Below are 21,347 nucleotides of genomic sequence, written 5' to 3'. Positions count from 1 at the left end.
GATTTCTCTGTAGCTCTTGCTGGGTGGCCCCAGGCAGTGGCTGACTTTGCATGTCTGGAGACCCAAGAGCCCGAGTACCCAGTGATCAGTGTCGGACCATACCAGATTAAAACTCTACACATCCATAAGTGACACACTCAAGGGGCAGACTCAGTGAGCACCAAAGCCCCACTGAAGCAAGTCCTGCTCCATAGGGGTGTCTCTTACATAGCAGCTGCCTCACTGTAGTCTCAGCTGGTCCTCACAGCCAATTGGCCTGGAGGTCAATTCCTCCCAGTGACACCAACAGCAATCAAGTCTCAACTACAACAAAACTGTGCTCACAGCCCACAAAGGGGTGCACCTAGAGCTCCCAGCTCAGGTGACTGGGGAGGCTGAGCCACTGGGCCCTATAGAACACCTACTACACAAGGCCACTCTACCAACTCAAGGAGACATAGCAGCTCTACCCAATACATAGAAACAAACACAGGGAAGCAGCCAAAATGCAGAGGCAAAAAAAACATGTCACATATGAAAGAAATAGAAGAAACTACTGGATATAGAATTCAAAACCACAGTTATAAGGTTACTCAAGAATCTTCTATAAACCTCCAAGGGACTTAGTGAGACTTTCAAGGATCTTAGTGAGAATGCCAAACACATGGAAAAGGGCCAGTCAGAAATTAAGCATACACTGACTTAAATAAAGAATAATTTACAGGGATTCAACAGCAGAGTAGAGGATTCTGAGAATCAAATCAACAATTTGAAATATGAGGAAGCAAAAAACACTCAACCAGAAGAGCAAAAAGAAAAAATAATCCAAAAATATGAAGAGAGTGTAAGGAGCCTCTGGAACAACTTCAAGCATAACAACATTCACATTATGGGGGTGCCAGAAGAAGAGGGAGAGCAAGATATTAAAAACCTATTTGAAGAAATAATGACAGAAAACTTCCCCTATCTGGTGAAAGAAATAGACTTACAAGTCCAGGAAGCACAGAGAATCCCAAACAAAAAGAACCCAAAGAGGACCACACCAAGACACATCATAATTAAAATGCCAAGAGCAAAAGACAAAGAGAGAATCTTAAAAGCAGCAAGAGAAAAGCAGTTAGTTAACTACCAGGGAATGCTCATATGACTGTCAGCTGATTTCTCAACAGAAAATATGCAGGCCAGAAGGGAATGGCAAGAAATATTCAAAGTGATGAATACCAAGGACCTACAACCAAGATTACTCTACCCAACCAAGCTATCATTTGGAATTGAAGGTCAGATAAAGAGCTTCACAGACAAGAAAAAGCTAAGAATATTCATCACCACCAAACCAGTTTTATATGAAATTTTGAAGGGAATTCTTTAAGAAGAAGAAGAAAAAGAAAAAGATCAAAAATATGAACAACAAAATGGCAACAAATACATACCTATCAACAATTGAATCTAAAAGTTAAAATAAACAAGATATCTAATGAACAGAATAAACTAGTAAATAAAATAGAATCAGAGGCATGGAAATGGAACAGATAGATGATTCTCAGAGAGAAGAGGGAGGGCAGGAAGAGATTAAACAAAGATCTTATATGCATATATGCATTACCTATGGACACAGACAATAGGGTGGCAAAGGCCTGGGGCAGGGCGGGAACTGGGTGGAGGGAGGCAATGGGGGGAAAAAAGAGGGATATCTGTAGTAATCTCAACAATAAAGATTTTAAAAAAGAATTAATAATATAAATAAGTAAATAAAACAGCCAGATCCTCAGCATTATAAATATTGTTTCCCATATTTGTCCGAGAGGATCCAAGTGTAATATCTCAGCTTAGAGATAGTCTTGATGGTAAAAGTGAACATACTGCACATGTTAAAGTTATATGGTTCTTCTAGAAACAGTTATTAATATCCACTCCTTTTCTTTAATAGGACCAGCTCAGAGTATATTATCTGGAAAAACAGTAAACAAAGCAATGTTTTATTTTTTAAAGTATAGGACCTTTTTGAATAATGGTTAAGTAAGAACCTTTTAGTTTATTATTACAAATAAAATGTGTCCGTAAAGGTGAACACTCAGAGCCTATTAAACCCTTAGTCAAGCACACAACTAGTAGGAGTATGCAGACAGGCCTGGCAAAGAGACAGTCCCCATAGTGCATGGAACCACATTCAGGGTGTAAAAAAAAACAACACATATGTAGTACAATACCTGTGTGGTCCTGGGGTCAGAGCTCCTAGAATAGTGCCCAGGAGGCATTAGCACAGAGATCGGAAAGGTGAGTTTGTATGGGCAAAATGCTGAGCAGAGGCATTCGCAATTCTCCTTGCAACAACAATCTGGTGTGAGCAAGATAGTTATACAATACAGAATAGACCAATTGAACACATTTAACATGATGAACACTCACAAGGCCAAGTATGAAGATTATGGAGAATTGCTGAAGCCACAGGAGAGCTGGTCAGAAAAGCAGTTAAATATAATATCTCTTATAACGTTAAGTCAAAGAAAAAGCTACTCTATATCCACAATCCTTACCTGTGCTACAGAAAAGCAATATGGCTTAAAGAAATGAAGGACTGGACTTCGAGAGCTATAGGTTCAACTCCTAGTTCTGTTACTAAGCAACAGGAATATTTCCCCATTTATTAAAGTGAATCTTTGTGAGGTATGAGTGTGAGTTATGGAGAAGATCAGAGGACCTTGATGAGTGCATCAGCTGGTCCCTCATGAGTTCAAGTGCATTGCAACCTGAAGTATTGCAATGCTTACTGAAATCATCTTTGAGAGATGATTTATGATTAAAACCAAGTTTCTCTTCATTTCTTTGCTGGAAATGGTAGAATTGGTTATAACTAACCAGTCCAGACAATTGTAATGAGAACAATGTTTTCTCTGAAATAACAATGGGAAAAGTAGTTTGATATTGAAAGGAACTCCATCTGTGCTGCCAGTCTAATAATACAGCTCTGGTTTCTTCATCCAGAGATTTTCAATTTTCAGTTCATGCAATTCCATGGTTTCAGAGAAACTTGCCCAAACTATAGGGGTACAGCCTCTAGGAATTGCTGATATTTTATAAAATAAATGTAAGTGAAGGTATATGATCATGTATTTCAAAAATACTTTCTAGAATTGAATAGATTTGTGCTCATGTGTGTATTTAAACTATCTTATTTATATTATAAAAACTCAATATAATTTTAGCTGATGTTTATTTGTGTCACTGATCATGGGATAAGAGCGGTGCATGAGAGATTCCTACTGTTAGAATGCAGTACCTGTCAATTTTGCATCTATGACCTGCAATTTTAGCCTTAAATATTTTGATACTGTTAGTTGATGCAAAAAGATTAGTAAATGTTATTCCCAATGTGACATACACCTTTTACTAATATAAACTATTTATTTTGGTGCCATGCAATGCTTTTTATTTGGAATTCACTCTTTTTTACTATTAATAGTTGTGACCACTAGTTTTTGTCATTGTTGCTTATTTTTGGGTTGGGGGTTTGTTACCTGTCTTTTACATACATGTATTCATCTGCCTGATAAAGCTTTGCCTATTGATTTATATTTGATCAATTGGAGTTATTTTATTTTAAAACTGCCCTTATTATATGAGACATTTTATTTTAAGTGAGTTTATTCCATTTATACTCATTTTTATAAGAAACATGTTGGGTCAATTTTTCATCTTATTTTATGTTTTTGTACTTTTATTTACTATCTTCTTGTAGTCTATATATTTAGTGTTATTTTTTTGGTTATTTAATTTTTTATTATTTAAAAGATTTGTTGTCAGTCTCTTTTTCAAGTTCTTTTTAACTTTAAATTACATGCTTTAACCCTCTATCTGTTGACTTATAAACTTTGTACAGTATCTTTTGACTTCCAACTATGACGGATGAGGAAATTTGTACCCTCTTGTACTTCTAGTTATGTTATTATCATTTTACATTGTCAAGATTTATATCAGTTACATCCAGTTCTGTTACAAAAAAGACCATAGCTTAAAAAAAAAAAGAAAAACTTTTTTATGTGTTTAAATGGATGCATTGCCTACCTCTGATCTTTCGTAGTGCTGCTTCCCCATCACTGAATCCTTCGTTTAATTTTATTTGTTGGCTGTTGGATTCCATCGTAAATTGTTTTGAGGTGGCTCATGAGCATTACATTCCTCAATTACTTGCATTTTTAATAATGACTGTCTTTTCACTTGGAAGACAAATTGGAATGGAATAAAATTCTCCCTTCTACCCCTATAGAGATCCGTAGACATTTATCCATCCTACTTTAAAATTAAATGTTAGAGTGGAGTAAGCTGAACTCACAGCTTCCCCCTTGCTTTTTCTACCTGGATGTATAGTATTTATCCTTCCCAATTACCAAATTAATTAGGCTACATCTCAATATATATTATTCTATATAATTTTTCTTCTCTTGAAACAGTGTGCTTTTTAGGACAATGGATTCTTGAAAGTTTTATTAAATTTGTATAATTTTCTCTCATTATAAAAAATATTATGGACATAATAAATTCCACTTTGTTTTACATTATCTATTTTCGTCATTTATCTCTTGGTTCTTCTCCATTTGGTTTTATGTGATTTTCTGAAGCATCTTCTCTATATCCCTGACTTGATCTACTCTACTTACAGCTTCTAACATGGCCCTTTATCCCAGTAAAATATTTATGGTTATTTTCAGTTCCTTTCCTGAATGCTGCCATCCACTTCTTATGCTACTTTATGTTACCTTTGAATTCTTATATCTTTTTGTCTCAGTTAGTTGGTGTTTTCAAAATTCAGAGTATTCTTTTATTTTTATTTTATCTCTAGAATAAATAGTAGCTATATAATCTTAAGCAATCCCATGTATAAGAAAACAGTTTTCTCATCGCTGTAAAAAATAAAAATAAAAAACAGAAATATCTCCCCATTTCTCTACCTAAGTCACAGATTTGTTGTGAATATCAAAAATATCAATGACAAAAAACACTTCTTAACACATAAATTACTTTACAAGCATAATCTATTACCAAAAAAATGGCACATCATACCACATAGCAGTACCTTTGTTCATAACCACATAAAAGTTACTATTAAGCTACAACAGCTGCTAGCCACCATTTGCTGAGAACTTATAATATGCTACTATATTTATCACAGAGGTTAGGCCATTTAATCTTATTGATAATACAATGAAATCAGTATCAGGATATATATAGTGTACATTCTATAGATGGGATTAATGAGACTTAGAGAATTTAAGTAATTTGCCCAAAGTCACAGTTTGTAAATAATAGAGCTTAGATTAAAATGAGTGTGTCTGATATCAAGTTCATGCTCCCTACATCACTCTAAGCATACATAAGGAGAAGCAAACAAAAAGGTACATTTATTCAAATTTCATATCCATCATAACCCCCTCTAGTGACTCAATATTTTTTATTAATTGGTACTTATTCATATACTAGAGGCCCGATGCACAAAATTTGTGCATGGGTGGGGAGGAGGGGCTCTCAGCCCAGCCTGCACCCTCTCCAATCCGGGACCCCTCGGGGGATGTCCAACTGCCAGTTTAGGCCACAGGATCGGGCCTAAACTGGCAGTCAGACACCCCTCTCACAATCCGGGACCGCTGGCTCCTAACTGCCCCCCCTGTTGGCCTGGTCACCCCCAACTGCCCCCCCCACCGGCCTGGTCACCCTTACTGCTCCCACTGCCAGCCTGATCGCCCCCAACTGCCCCCCCCCCTGCCAGTTTGGTCACCCCTCACTGCCCCCCCTGCTGGCCTGGTCACCCCACACAGCTTGCTGTTTGGTCATTTGGTCGCCCCTCACTAACCCTCATGCCTGCCTGGTTGCCCCATGCAGCCTGCTGCTCGGTTGTTTGGTTGTCCCTCACTAACCCCTCTGCTGGCCTTGTGGCCCCACTTTGTTCAGTTGTCCGTTCAGTTGTTTCAGTTGTGATGTCCCCTGGCTCTTTATATATAGATTTTAGGGTGTTTTTAATAGACTATTTTTAGAGCAGTTTTAGGTTCACAGAAAAATTGAGTGGCAGGTAGAGAGATTTCCCATTACCTCCTGGCCCCACAGACACACAGCCTTCCCCACTATTTGCGTCTTGCACCGGAGGGATCCCTTTGTTGCAATTGATGAACCTACCTTGACACATCCTTATCTCCAAAAGCATATAGTGTACATCAGTGCTTCTGATTCTCTTCTATCCCCTGTTCTTCCGTTTCCTGATTCATTCTGTTTCTTTTATCTTCCTTCCTGTTGAACACCAAGATTGGGAGACAGTAGTGGTAAAGGAATTAGAGTATAAAGTCTCTCTCTCTCTCTACCTCTTTGTTCTTCTGCTAACTATACATTTTCTACTGAATGTAATATTTGTAGTTTATTTCTTTTTAAGTAGTATCTTGCCTAGAGATTATGTAACTTTTTCATGGGCTCTCACACCCATGTCATGCAGGTCTCATAACACCTCACTGGCCAGGGCAAGGAAGCCTGTTTCTCATGTCTAAGGCTCTATAGAGAAGGGCATCGGTTTTGGACACTAGCTAATGTAGTCGTTCCTGTTCTTACCGAGAATTAATAATTCACCCTTCAGCCTTAATTTAAAAGTTTCTAATTCATTAACAATGCAATTTTCAAAATGAGATTTGCTATGAGATGCTTAATAACTAAAAGGCCTCATCAATCTTCTCCCGCTTAGAACCAGATTCTATACCGAGATTTCAGAAAGTCAAGTTCAGACGCCGCAGGGCAGTAATTTGAGCTCAGACATCACAATAATACTGACAGTACAATCTTGAGCAGCACCTTAGAGTTTACGAAACACATCCATCCCTATGCTCCGTTTCACTTTGTCTGGCAACACCTTTGGAGAGGATCTGGGTCTTCCTGTAATTAATGAGAACCCTGGGTCGCTGTTCTCCCATCTCACGTAGGAGGTGGTAGCCTCAGTGTAACCCAGGCTGGGGCCTCTGGCCATAGACTGTACATTATGCAGCACTAATGATGCAATTAATTCCTACATCAGCTGACACATCATTCCTTAAAGTAAAAATTCCCAAGTTGAAACCTTAGGGGGAAAAAGTTGAAAAGGCAGACCTGAAGGGCCCGCAAACAAGGACTATACAAAGAATCTGAATTCATTCCCGGCTCCTGCCTATTTTATTGACAAACCCACTTCTTTAATCTCTCCCTACCAGATCTCACACACAGTGGTCAAGAGGCTACTTTAGTAGAGTTTCTTCTTTTTCTTCCATTGGTTGTAAGAAAGGTTCTGGGTACAAATACCTCACAGCCAATATTAAAAGGACATACTGGCAGGAAAAAAAAAAAATTATATAGTCAGTCTTGCTAAATTAGTTTATCTAAAATTGTATGTGTGAGTGATTTTAATCAAAATCTAATTTCCCCTCTTTTTAGAGTAACTGAAATGAGATTTTTCTAATTTACTTTTTGCGGTTCAAGTTTCTCATAATTCTTCTATGGTCGTGACAGCACTGTGAACGTGTCTGCTACTACAAAGCATTAAAAAAATTAGATTTTCAAATTGATGTACTAAATTAAAAATGTTTAATGTTTCTCATCAAAAGGCACAGGAGTATGCAAGGGGCCTTCAGTACAGTTAAAGGCACAATATTTCTTTCATCTGTTTCTTTAATTCACAACCCAGGGCAACTGTACTGTGAAAATTAACAAGCTCTAAGGACAGGAATTCTTGTAAGCTGTGTCCTCTAAGAAGCTTCCTTTTAATTTCCTTCCATCCCTTGACACGGTGACCTTAAGGATGTCATAATAAAAATGGATAATGGTGCCTTAGGTTTGTTTTTTGTTCATTTGCTTGCTATTGCATATGATGTGGGGTGTGTGTGTGTGTTTTGTTTCTTCTGCCCCAGTTGGAGTTTGCCAGATGTTATTAGGGCTTGTGAGCCTTTGAGTAATTGTAACTCTCAGGCTTGACTAGTTAATTCCAATGATTTAGAAAATCATATTACTTCTGTAAATTGGCTCCAGTTGTTATATTAAAATCCAAGCTTCTGCCCTTAGGAGATGCCTGCTGCCTAGCTCAGGGCATGGTTGAGCATATCCCAGGAGCCACATATCCAGACTCTGGAAGATGACTCAGCAGGTGAGAGGCTTGCAAAGGGTGACAGGGATGCAATCTGGTATCCAGCCTTTGCAATTGCATCAGATTCTCCCCGGGTAATATGTGGGAGTTCAGGACCACATCTAGTTGTAAAATAGAAGTTTATTTATTTTTTAAATAATGATGGGTAAGATCCAGTTCTCAAATACTACAGCCTTCTCTGCTTTTATAAAATACAGGCACAAGTTCCAACTAGGAAGAGGGCAGCTACTTGTATAAGGCCCCTTTTTCGCCAGCCCTGTCATGGATAGTTAAAGAAACTGGATCTCCTGAGAGAGGAATGGATTTGCCTAAGGCCACACAGTAATTCCTGGCAGAGTCAGGCTGAAGACCTAGCTAACCTGGTGTCCAGTCGAATGCTCTCTCCACCCCATGGAAACACTCTGCTTGTTCCACTAAAAGGATTTAGAGATAAGAGAGGCAATTAGGGTAGGATCCATGGGAAGGAATGCAAATATGATGGGCGGGGCCAGCTCCAGACCAGCAGAATGTTTATCTTACAAGTACAGAGCGCAGCAGACTGTTACAAGAGAAGGGGGAGAAGAAGCGGGAGTGCTGGGTGGGCTTTAAATAACACAAGTGAAGAGAGGAGTCTCTGGTGCCTTGTTTGGTTCATAGCAAAACTATCAACCCCCACCCTATAAGCAAGCATGCATATGCATGTTCCCATTTCATGCTCAGTGAGCTCAGCCAACCTCTTGATCATGACAGGAAAGAAGAGAGAAGGCAGAAACCGTGTGTCCTCCAGTCCCCCAATGACCAAAGCGTTGAACACAGTTTTCTAAAGCCACTGAGACTATAGGTCAGCCCTAGTCATCTTTCTCTTCTGTCTCTCCCATTCATACTTCATTAAACTTTATCAATTTCCCATTCCTTTCTTCCAGATCACTTCTCTACCTTAAGTGAAACTGAATCTTTTTTAAAATATATTTTTATTGATTTCAGAGACGAAGGAAGAGGGAGAGATAGAAACATCAATGATGAAAGAGAATCATTGATTGGCTGCCTCCTGCATGCCCCCTACTGGGGATTGAGCCCACAACCTGAGCATGTGCCCTTGACTGGAATTGAACCTGGGGCCCTTCAGTCCACAGGCCATCGCTCTATCCACTGAACCAAACCAGCTAGGGTGAAACTGAATCTTAATGGGCTCTCCAGATAAGCAAAGCCCGGCTATATAAAACTACCCAAAACATCAACCCTTTAGGTAATAACATCTTAATTCATCTACAGAGTAAATGTCTCCAGAAAGCACTGATCTACAAACTCTAATGGTGGAGATTTTGGTTGCTGTAAGCCAGGGGAAGAATAACCGGAAGGCATCTTGGCCTGGAGGTACCGTGGGCCATACCACACAGGCAGCGGGTCTGGCTTTGCATCTCTGCCAACAGGTAAAACCTCTTTCTAACAGCATTAGAAGCAATGCAGTTACATGCAGAAATAAGCACAGACTCTGCCTTCATGGGAGGTGGTTAAGACACCCTAGTTCAGTGGGGTTTTTCCTTCCTATTGATGCTGCCCTAAGCCAGATCCTCCTCCTCCCCAAACCACTCCCAACAATTCAGTTTAATTTTTGTTTTTTTTAAATGCTATTATTCCTTCTCCCTAGTCTCTTGTAGGACTTTCAATATATCATTAGGCTATTTTGTGCTTTCTCATAATTGTGTAAATTGTTTCTTTTGTGAAAGCTGCAATTAAGCCAAGTAATATTGTCTTGAGGTCATTTCTCCTCGGCGTAGTTCAAACCTAATGAAAAGTTTGTGGCTTTCACTGTCACCAGTGTTGAGAAGGTGATAGCTTCTGCAGTGTGTGGTACATAGTACAGCCTGAGGACAAAGGAAAAATCAGTTCCCTTAGACCAGGGGTGGGCAAACTTTTTGACTCGAGGGCCACAATGGGTTCTTAAACTGGAACGGAGGGCCGGAACAAAAGCATGGATGGAGTGTTTGTGTGAACTAATATAAATTCAAAGTAAAGGAGCGGAGGGGAGAGCAAGAGAACCCTCCGCTCTTTCGGCTCCGCGGGCCGGATACAACAGCAGAACAAGCCGGATCCGGCCCACAGGCCGTAGTTTGCCCACGGCTACCTTAGACCAGTGGTCGGCAAACTCATTAGTCAACAGAGCCAAATATCAACAGTACAATGATTGAAATTTCTTTTGAGAGCCAAATTTTTTAAACTTAAACTTCTTCTAACGCCACTTCTTCAAAATAAACTCGCCCAGGCCATGGTATTTTGTGGAAGAGCCACACTCAAGGGGCCAAAGAGCCACATGTGGCTCGCGAGCTGCAGTTTGCCGACCATGGTCCTAAGCTGTAATGCTTTGCCCTATAGAAATTGATGTTTTCTGAATTGTATTGAGGAGTTCTGGAGTTGAAAAGTCCTATTAGACAAGATAAGAAGGGGCTTAAGTTTCTAGTAGATACTAAGATAGGTAGGAGGCTAAGAGCACAGGAGAAGGAGGGGTGGCCAGTGACTCAAAGAGTAAAAGACATTCAACTCCAAAGAATCTCTTGGAGTTTTCAACATAAGCTTGAACTCAAGCTGAACCAGGTCATTGATTCAGAAGGAAGCAAAACTTCTGAATCAATGACATGAACACGAAGACAAATCCTGCAGAGTCCAGGATTCCGGGGCTGAGTAATGATGCTTACACAGAAGAAATATGCATCCAGGAAAATATTGTAAATACCAAGTCATCGTCATTCAAAACATCATTAATATCACTTGCCTTTAAGCGCTGAAAGTAGAGGAAAATAGGAGTTCGGTTTTGCCTCTGCACCAACAAAATTACATAAAACAGGGTCTCATGTAAATAAGAGGCTGGTGACAAAGGTATTTGTGACACTGCTCAAGGGAACAAACAGCTTTAAACACTTTAGAAACTCATGCTGATGTATAAACAATAAAAGTTAATTACATATCATTCCGATACATTCACACAAAGATCTATATTTGGCAAAACATCCTGGAAATATTTTGTTAGCCTAGCATATTTACTGTGCCCATTTGAAACTAATAAAAATGGCATTTCTGAAAAAGCATCCCATAATTCAACTATTCACTGTCCCCTCTGTGAGTGCAAACCAGCCAGATTTCACTCTAAAACTTGGGAAAATTCTCTGCCTTATGAAGGGCTCCTGACCAGTGCTTTAGGTAGTGTGAGTACAGAAGTTGAGTAGTGTTAACTAGTCCCAGAGTTTTAGACTATTAGAACTCGATAAGCAAACTCTGGCCACCCACTCTAACCCCCACACGATACTGATGAAGAAGTCATCACAAAGACAAATCTTTCGTCCAAAGTCAAACAAACAATAAGTTCTACAGATGGGACTTGAACCCTTATGTCTCCTACCTCCCAAACTCCTAATTCAGAAGATCACAGTTCTAGGGTTTTCTGCTGTTATTTTTTAATCTGCAACAAGTAACTTTGGAATAACAGAAGGCTGCTGTGGAACAGAGATTCCCACTGACTGCAGTCTTCTAAGTGCACAATGACATTGTCTGCCCCTGTTCTATTCTTCCCTAAAACAGCTGGACATAGTGTATTTCTCCTTTTCTAAAGTATAGCCTGGGCTTCTATACCCTCCATGAGCCTGTTTTGTGGATGGGTCCGATCATACAGAGGAAACTTCCTTCTTTACTTGACAGTTACATGGGAAGACAATATACTTTTTTCGAAACTTAACCCCAAAGCAATTAGTTGACAAGTCCAGAGTAGACCCCTATGGCAAAGTGAAATATAAAGACTCTCTGGGTAGCAAGTGTTTCCCTTTCAATGACAGCTTCACTAGTGAAGTGTTGAGAGGAGCACTGTCATTTCTCCCTGCTGTGTGCATTGGGCTGGGAGCCAGCACAAACTTGCCGAGATGACATTTCAGGTCAGACCATTATGTCAGAAATTTCCCACAAAGCCCGTGCAGGGAGGGTGGTCTGCAGCCTACACACCTCTAACTAGATTCAAAATAAGAGAAATCTGAAGAAAGGGGGACCTTTTGGGGCACTGTCGTCAATTGATAAAGCCTGTGAGGTAGTAAAAGAAAACAAAGTATGGGCTTTGCCTGAAAATGTTGGCCCATCTATGTGTATGGCGTTAAAGGAGAAAATTATACAGCAAGGTGATGGGATGAATGGAGAAACAATAGAATAGTGTTTAAGGCTATAGTGACTCTCATCTTGTCATTCCTTCATTCAATTGATTTATATTATTAAGCTCCTTCAAGTGGCAAAGTACCTGCTAGGAAGGGGGTGAGAAACTAAAAGCTAATGTGCCTTGGGTTCTACCTTCAGTAAATTTATAATCTGGTAGAGTAAGAAACATATATACAAGTAAGTTTTAAGCACCATAAAATATGATCTGAAAACGAAGTCCTTTTCTAATTTAAAGGCAACAGAGGGTATTTTTCTGCTTGGAGTAATAGAAAAGACTTAAAGGAAAAAGTGAATTTGCTTAAGAAGTAGAATTTCTATATACATCAGGGGAACTAAAAGAATTTTCTAAATTTAGCAATCAGGATAAACCAAAAATTAGCACATGCCATGAAATACCAGGAGAGAAGGAGAACCCTACTCTAACTGGAACAAGGCTCTTTATAGGAGAATCATAAAAGTTAAGCCTGAAAATAGAGGCCAAGGTGGTGAAGTGCTTCATATATCTAAATGAGAAGTATTTGATTTTATTGGGAGATATTGAAGGTTTGATTGAAAGAGTGACAACGTCATCTAAATTTCTACCCAAGACAAGCAGAGGAGAAAGACAGAAGAAAACAGTAAAGGAGAAGGGGATAAGGGAAAAGGGAGATTGAGTTCTTTGGGATTCATGATGAAAAAGGAGGACAAAATAGGAAAAGAGAGAGGCGTGGGAAAGATGATAATGATGTAGAGCTAACTTGCAATAACAGGAAGATTGATGCATAAAAGCATAGATGAATGAAATCTCAGAAAATAACCAGCTCAACAATCAAGGGATGCTGCAAAGCATTTGAGTTAGAAGAAAATAGCCAAAGGCAGAAATGGCATATGACACTAGGGTTCTACCGTGGCAACCAGGCAGGATAAAACAGTTGGAGCTCCTGCCGAAACCGGTTTGGCTCAGTGGATAGAGCATCAGCCTGCGGACTGAAGGGTCCCAGGTTCGATTCCGGTCAAGGGCATGTACCTTGGTTGCGGGCACATCCCCAGTAGGAGGTGTGCAGGAGGCAGCTGATCGATGTTTCTCTCTCATCGATGTTTCTAACTCTCTATCCCTCTCCCTTCCTCTCTGTAAAAAATCAATAAAATATATATTTAAAAAAAACACAAAAAAACAGTTGGCGCTCCAAATGGCAAACAGAAGGAAGGACCAAGAGAAGTACTCTGAGATAACAGAAAGAGAAAGAAGAAAGATCCAGTGATTAAGAGCCTGTTGTCTCCACCAGGGTATAACAGACTCCAGTTAAACTGTCTGATGACTTTGCAATCATTAGATTGGGGAGATTGAAAAAAGAAGAGAAAAAATAGGAAAGGAGAGTAAGTTTTGTGAGCTCAATTCACCAACTCCCTGAGTATCCAGTAGAAAAGACATGAAAGCTTAAGCCAGCCAACAACAATGATAACGGGAAATAAGCAGCCGCATACAAAAAAAGAGCTTTTCGTGCAACTTGTCCACTCATTGGTGTTGGAAAAATGGGGAGCGGAAGACTACAGTCTTGAATGGCTTAGAAGATACTGATGACATTGATTTAAAACAATAAGCAGATAAAAAATAAGAGCTAGTTTTTAAGAGGAAAATGACATTTTTGGTCTGAATCATACTGGATCTGAGAGGCTAGCACAATGTTCAGATGGTGACATCTGCCAATTGAAATTCATGAATTTAGCTTAGGAGAGAAACTGTTGAATTTGTACAAAAGATTTAGAATTCAAAAGCATTCATACATTGGTTACGGCTGAAACCAGAAGTTGTGGAGAGACAAAAAAAAAATGAATAAACACAGATTTAAAGAATACCTGTTCTCAATCAGTACATGGGAACCACAGTCAGGTGACCCAAAGATCTGATAAATGAGTCTGTCCTTAGAAAGTTATATCATATATGGACACAGAATAGATTCAAGAAGATATATTTCAAAATCTTAAGAGGATAGAATGATTCCTAAAATGAGCTATATTACCTACTTCTGGAATAGTCTTGGTACATAATAAATGATTTTTTAAAAAATATTAGTTTGCATCTTTCTGATGATCAGTGACTTTGAGCATCTTTTTCCATATGTCTTTGACCCAGTGATCCACTTCTAGGAATATATCCTAATAAACCTGAAACACCAATCAGAAAGGATGTATGCACCCCTATTTTCATACCAGTGCAATTTACAATAGCTAAGATCTGGAAAGAGCCCAAGTGCCCATTAGTAAATGAGTGGATAAAAAAGCTGTGGTACATTTACACCATGGAATACTCTGCAGCAGTAAAAAAGAAGAATCTCTTACCCTTTGAGACAGCATGGAGGGATCTGGAGAGTTTTATGCAAAGCAAAAGAAGATAGTCAGAGAAAGATAAGTATCACATGATCTCACTCATCTGTGGAATCTAATGAACAAAATAAACTGTTGAACAAAATAGATTCAGAGACATAGAAGCATGAAACAGACTGTCAAATTTCAGAGGGAAGGGGGGTGGGGGAGTGGGAAGAGATCAACCAAAGAACTTATATGCATATATGCAAAACCCATGAACACAGACAATAGTGTGGTGAAGGCCTGGGGTGGGGGGCAGGGGCAGGCTAGAATGGGTCAATGGGGAAAAATAGGGGACATATCTAATACTTTCAACAATAAACATTTTTAAATATATTAGGTTGTAGAAGATAACAATTGATTTTAATTAGATTGAAGATCCATGATCAAGGAAAGAAGGTATTGATGAGAGGAGGAGCAATGTAAAGGTAGATGTTGAATGTCCCCATCCAGAGCATTCAGTCTTTCTCTGTGGCCCCTGGGCAGATTGGCACATATTGTGCAAATGAACAAGTGGGGATATTTCTGGCCCAAACCACTGGGACTTGGATTTATGACTGAGAGTTTAAAGAATTCAGAACATTAAAAGCAGGGAAGTCTCCTACTTATGTTTCTAGTCACACTTGGAAACCTTCTGATTATAATTTGGTCCCCATGCAGTTTTTTGACAGGGAGAAGATATGCTGTCAAATGGAAATGAATATTTGTTTCCTTTGATCATTATATTTCTCATCAGAAGTAAATAATTTGCTACTATGTGTAACATATCAGTGTCTTATGAACTTTGTGTCCTGAGTCTTCCTGCACAGCTGAGTTCAGTCATTTCTGGGACATCAAAAAGATCAATTATTGAGGTTTGCAGGGCTGAGAGCCAGAGGCTGGGCCATGGGGAATCCAGCAGGTGCACAGCATTCTGAGAGAGCTCTCAGGAGCCAGCCGATTGACATCTTTTAAATAGCTGACAGGCAGGTCCTATGCTGAACCACACTGTACATTTTTGGTAAAATAAGTTGAAATTGAATAAATTTTAGCTAACTTTCCAAGATAAAAAGTAAATGAACTTTCAAACTGGCAGTGAAAGTATTAAAAACATTTCTTTCCTATAGTGATCGAAAGACATTCCTTGTGCAGCATAATACAAAAAGCATATGTTTTGGAGTTCCAATTGAGCTCTTGGGTTACAATTCAGCTCTGCTACTTGCTGGCTGTGTGACCTTGAGACAGTAACTTGTGACTTTCAGTTATAGTAAAACTGGTGAGATATTTATTTATTATTTAATAACTTAAATTATTATAATTATTAAATTATTGTTATTAAATATCTATTACTATGCTATATAATAATAGAGGAATATACAAATTTTCCGGGATGCGAAACATCATGACTACTCAGCAGGAGGCATGCACAGCAGGAGTGGATGGGAGGGGACTGCCATCACCAGGAGGGCCTCCGCACAGCCTGGCCCAGGGCAGCCCCCGGAGAAGGCAGCCCCCGGTGGAGGTGCACACAGGCCTGCCCAGCGCTGAGGGGATGCTGCCTGCGAGCGTCCCTGGCCAGGGACATGACACTGCCTGCCTGTGTCCCCAGCCTGGGATGTGACACTGCCTGTATGTGTCCCCGCCCAGTTTATTAATAAATTTATATATTATTTTCATATACATTTTACTAATTTCCTTTCATCTCTGACACTTCTATTATAGGGAAAGGGAAAATAGCGATATTAAAAGATTTCCTCTAATTAATTCCCTTTTAATGTGCACAAATTTCATGTACTAGGCCACTAGTCATAATAATAAAAGGCCAAGAGATGTCACGACCAAAACGACCAAACAACCAGTTGCCACAAGGGGACCCCCACCTGGTTTGGGGTCATGGCCAGCCTTCAAACAGCGGCGGCCCCAGCCCAGGCTGGCCCAGTGCCCCGGAAGGGACACCCACCATGACCGGGAGCATGGCCGGCCTCCAAACCACCAATGGCCCCTAGCCCAAGCCGGCCCAGCACCCCAGAGGGGACCCCCACCATGATCAGGGATGTGGCTGGCCTTCAAACTGCCGGTGGCCACTAGCCCAGGCCAGGGCGGCGCTGGGGACCCTGCGTGGGCAGCACAGCCTTTTAAAAATAAAGACCCACTTGTGCTCCAAGGCACCTCCTGGCACTGGCCGCCCCGCCCCCAACCCCACCCTGCACGGAACCCCAGGCGGGGCAGCTCAGGTGGGTGTGGGCCACGGCCCCATGCCCCAGGCCTTGTGGTGGTGGAGGTTCATGCCGCAGCCAGTGTAGCAACACAGGTTAACTTTGCTGGGGAATCCAAATTGGACTGAATGGACTTCAGCTGGCGGTGCTGGCCAGGTTAAGCTCCAGGAAGATGTTTTGTAAGCCTGTTCTCCCAGTAGAGTTCTGATCGCTCAGAATGATGTGAAGGGAGGCCTCCAGAAGTCTCACATGTTATATGACCGGGCAGGAGAAGAGCACTACAACCACATCTCTGCTCCTCACAAGTCCATGCCTGGCTCAGACCTGAGCGCCTCCCTCCGCTGGCTGGCACGCATGCTCGAAGGAGGAGAGGATCCGCTGTATGTGGCAAGGAGGCTGGTGAGGTTTGCCAGTGAACACATAGGTCTGGCAGACCCATCCGCATTACCACAAGCAGAGGCCGCCTACCAGGGCTGTCACTTCATAGGCATGCCCGAATGTGAGGTGCTTCTGGCCCAGTGTGTAGTCTATTTTGCCAGAGCCCCAAAGTCTATTGAGGTGTACAGCACCTACAACAACGTCAAAACCTGCCTGTGGAACCACCAGAGGCCTCTGCCCCCCGTCCCGCTGCACCTGAGGAACATGCCCACCCGGCTCATGAAGGACCTGGGCTATGGCAAGGGTTACAAATACAACCCCATGTACAGCGAGCCTGTGGACCAGAATACCTGCCTGAAGCATTGAGAGGAGTGGATTTTTTCAAGCAGAGGTGATGCTGACTCTTTCAGGCTATGACAGCAGAAGGATGTTACTTTCTTTTCTTTTTTCTTCTTCTTTTTTTTAATAGGAATGGCCAGAAAGAGAGTAAATGGATTGTGAAGTTGGTTTCCTGGTAAAAGTTAAAACAGCCCAACTTTTTGTGCCAGAAATTTGAGAGTTCTTAAGTGGAGACACAGCTACCTCAGCTAAGTGTGAAACGTTGAATTGTTTTCATTTGCACTCTGCAGTGGTTATGCGTATGGAAGTGTCTGGCAGCTTTGTGCAATGAATTAATGTTATAAGGAATTACCTATTTTGTCATAGTATTTACATCATAATGTCATTTCAGAATTCAGTTCTGTAGGATTTTTTTCCCTTTAAAAAATGTATATCTGGGTAGTTTTAATTGGCAAAAAAAATGTAATTGTGATTTAATACTACATAGTGTTCTGGGGTATTTTTTATATGCAAAGATCTTATGAGCCAATAAAACTATTTCAAAGTAAAAAAAAAAAAACTTTCCTGGGGAGGCCGGCGGGGCTCCGGCATGTTCGGGGGCAGCCTGTTTATGCCAGGACCTGGGTGTGTGGCTGCACACATGCGGTGGGCATGTGCTAGGAGTATGGCGCAGGCATCATATGGACATTTGTGTGTGAAAAGGTGTGCACACATCTTTGTGTGCATAAATACATCTGTTTCTCAGAAGCGTACCTGGAAAGGTGCTTTATCTGTAATAGGCAGTTTTCACAATGTAATCCAGAGCAAGGGATCTGTAGCAAAAACACGCACACGAGAAAAGGTTTTGATACTAAACACAAAGCTGTAATTGAAGTGTTTATGCCCAAATGTGCTGTGGATCAAACATATGGTGATATTTATCGTCTGGTGGGTCTGTTTGAAAGTATGGTCGATCAGTTCTCATTTCACAAAAATAAAATAATGTAACTAAGTGATTACTAAATATATACTTCTAAGGCAAAGTAGTTTACCCACTTTGTGTACTTTTTGCACGTGTGTAGCACATCAAGGTTGTTTATAAAGTATAACTTGGATGATGTGACAATATGGTTGAGGAAGGGGGTATGGCTGGTTGTTTTTAAAAAATAGGCACCTCACGGTTTTTAAGACAAACGTGTTAACCTAAAATCTTCAGAAGGCAGGGTCAGGGGTCTTTTAAGACCTTTGTATAGGCCTAAGACATAAAAAAGCAGCTACCTTTTTAGGATGTGGCCTAAAAGAAACCCTGTTATTTTCAGTTATTACTATCTTTAAAGTAAAATAACATTTTTGCAGCCTTTTAATGTGAGGGGGTTTTTTGTCATACTTTCACTACAATATTTGAAATAGGTGTTGTCATTATTTTAAAGCAATAGTTTTTTCCTCTCAATATCAGAGACCTAAATTTTCACACACACCCTAAAAATGTTTCTTTGAAGTAACTTATGCATCTGGATTCCGGGTGGCCTAATTCAACATTACACATTTAGCTGATGTAGCTGTGCCTCCACTTAAGAAACACTCCCGGTGCCCGCAGGGGAGGGTAGTTGGGGGCAATCAGGCCAGCAGGGGAGCAGTTGGGCGTCAATCAGGCTGGCAGGGGAGTGGGTTAGGGGGCTATCAGGTTGGCAGGCAGAAGTGGTTAGGGGCAATCAGGCAGGCAGGCAGGCGAGCAGTTGGGAGCCAGCAGTCCTGGATTATGAGAGAGATGTCCAACTGCCCGTATAGGCCTGATCCCGGGGGATCGGGCCTAAACAGGCAGTCAGACATCCCTCAAGGGGTCCCAGATTGGAGAGGGTGCAGGCTGGACTGAGGGACACACACCCTCCCCCATGCATGAATTTCATGCACCGGGCCACTAGTCCTATATAGTAAAAGCCCAGACCGAAGGGCATAATGACCAGAACGACCAATCGACCAGATGCTCAACACAGGAGCTGCCCCCTGGTGGTCAGTGTGTGGCCCTCCCACAGCGGTAGCAGCTGCTCAGAGGGTTGACCAGGATGAGCGGCACTCCCACAATAGGCTGATCCACACAGGCAACCCCCCACCAGTGCAGGAATCACAGCTCTAAAAGCTGACAGTTACTAAGCACCGTCCTTGTGGTGGGGGAGAGCTGGGTACTCTCCACGGAATCTCAGATAATCCCAGAACTTGCCTCACAGGGTTGAGCTAAGGGTTTCTATTCATAGCTTTCAGAATGGAATGAGATCATCAGCTTTTAAGTAGTTGAGGGAAAACAAACACTGCTTCTTTTTCATTCTCTTCCTCCCGACTTCTTGCAAGAAAAGGAACAACTGGCTTCCATGGCCCACCCTGAGCACCCTGTGGAGACCACAGTGAGCCTGCCTTCCAATGGCCTTTACACCTAAGCCGCTGCCTGAGCATCTTAACCCGTATCACTGACCTAGCACCTGCCATGTCCTAGGCATGCCCTAGCAGGGAGCCCGCCGCCCTGTCCTACTGGGTGTGCATTCCACCAGGAGAGGACCGGGGTGCAGGGAGGAAACAGCCTCAGACAGACGTGAGGTGCAGCTGTTAGAGGGCATGGGCACCATGAAAACATGGGAAGGAAGCCACATAGGGGCTCCGCGAGGGAGGGGCAAAGGGATGCTCGCTGAGGAAAAGGGGACGGATGGAGGAGAGCCAGGCGGACGCCAGGAGAAGGGCCTTGGGCAGAGGGGCAGCCCACAGAGGGGCAGCAGGACGAGCAAGAGGCCGAGTGGAAGGGGGTCAAGGCTGGGTCAGGGGCACATGCTGCAAGGATTGAGGGCCCGGGAGAACCTGGCGTCCCCTGAGTGCAGGGGCGGCGCCAGGGCTGTAGGTGAGGACCCGCTGGCTTCCGTGTCAGGAGCAGACTGAGGGGGAAGAGGAAGCAGGGAGACAGCAGGAGGAGACAGCACCCTCCCCCAGGGCGATCGGAGAGGTGGAAGCTGTGGCAGCCGAGGCGGCGGCTCTGGGGTGAACTGGAGGGAAGCCAGAGCGTGAGGAATGATGTGGGGGGAGGGGGAAGGAGGCCCCATGCTCCGCTCGCCCCGGAAGGCAGGGTCTCCAGCAGCTGCTGGCAGGGGGCTGTCCGTTTTGAGGGTCTGACTGTCAAACCCAGACCTTAGTTTGAGCTCCACACGAGGGACGTGGAATGTTCACGACCAGCCTCCCACCCTGAGGTCCAGGAGGCGGGTCATTCCGGCTGGCTGCCCTAATCCCTCCACGCTCCCCTCCCCCAAGCTCTCTTCAGGTGAGAAGTACTTAATGGAAACAAGCAAATGGTTTTATTTTTGGTTCAAAAAACAACAAAACAGAATGTACAGTATTATGGAAAGCAAACGTTGAAAACAAGGAAAACGAAGCCCCCTTGTGGACACACAGATCAGCTGTGCCCGGAACCGGGTCACGCGTGACACAAAAGGGCTCAGGGTCCAATGCAAAGGGCTTGCCCAGGTGGTCCGACTCCAATCCCCAACTCCAGTTTCCAGGACAGAGAGGGTCCCGCACCACAGAATGGAATGGCCGAGAGCAGCCCCAAGTCCCTCGGCCTAAGGCCATGCTTGCAGTGCTTCCAAAGAAAGAAACGCTCCTGAGACACTGGGACAGGGCGATCAGCATCCACATCGCTGTCTCTAACTCCCACCCCGGGTCTGTGGTGCTCCCAGCTCTGCCCCTCCCTCCCCCTCAAACGTCCCCTCCCAGGTGAACCGCAGATGGCCCTTCCCATCCTCTACCCTCCTCAGCTCCCATGGCAGGTAGGGAGGTTGGGG

This window comes from Plecotus auritus (assembly GCF_963455305.1).
Source record: "Plecotus auritus genome assembly, chromosome: 3".
NCBI lineage: Eukaryota > Metazoa > Chordata > Mammalia > Chiroptera > Vespertilionidae > Plecotus > Plecotus auritus.
The sequence above is the reverse complement of the archived record's forward strand: the minus strand, read 5'-3'. Positions refer to the sequence as shown.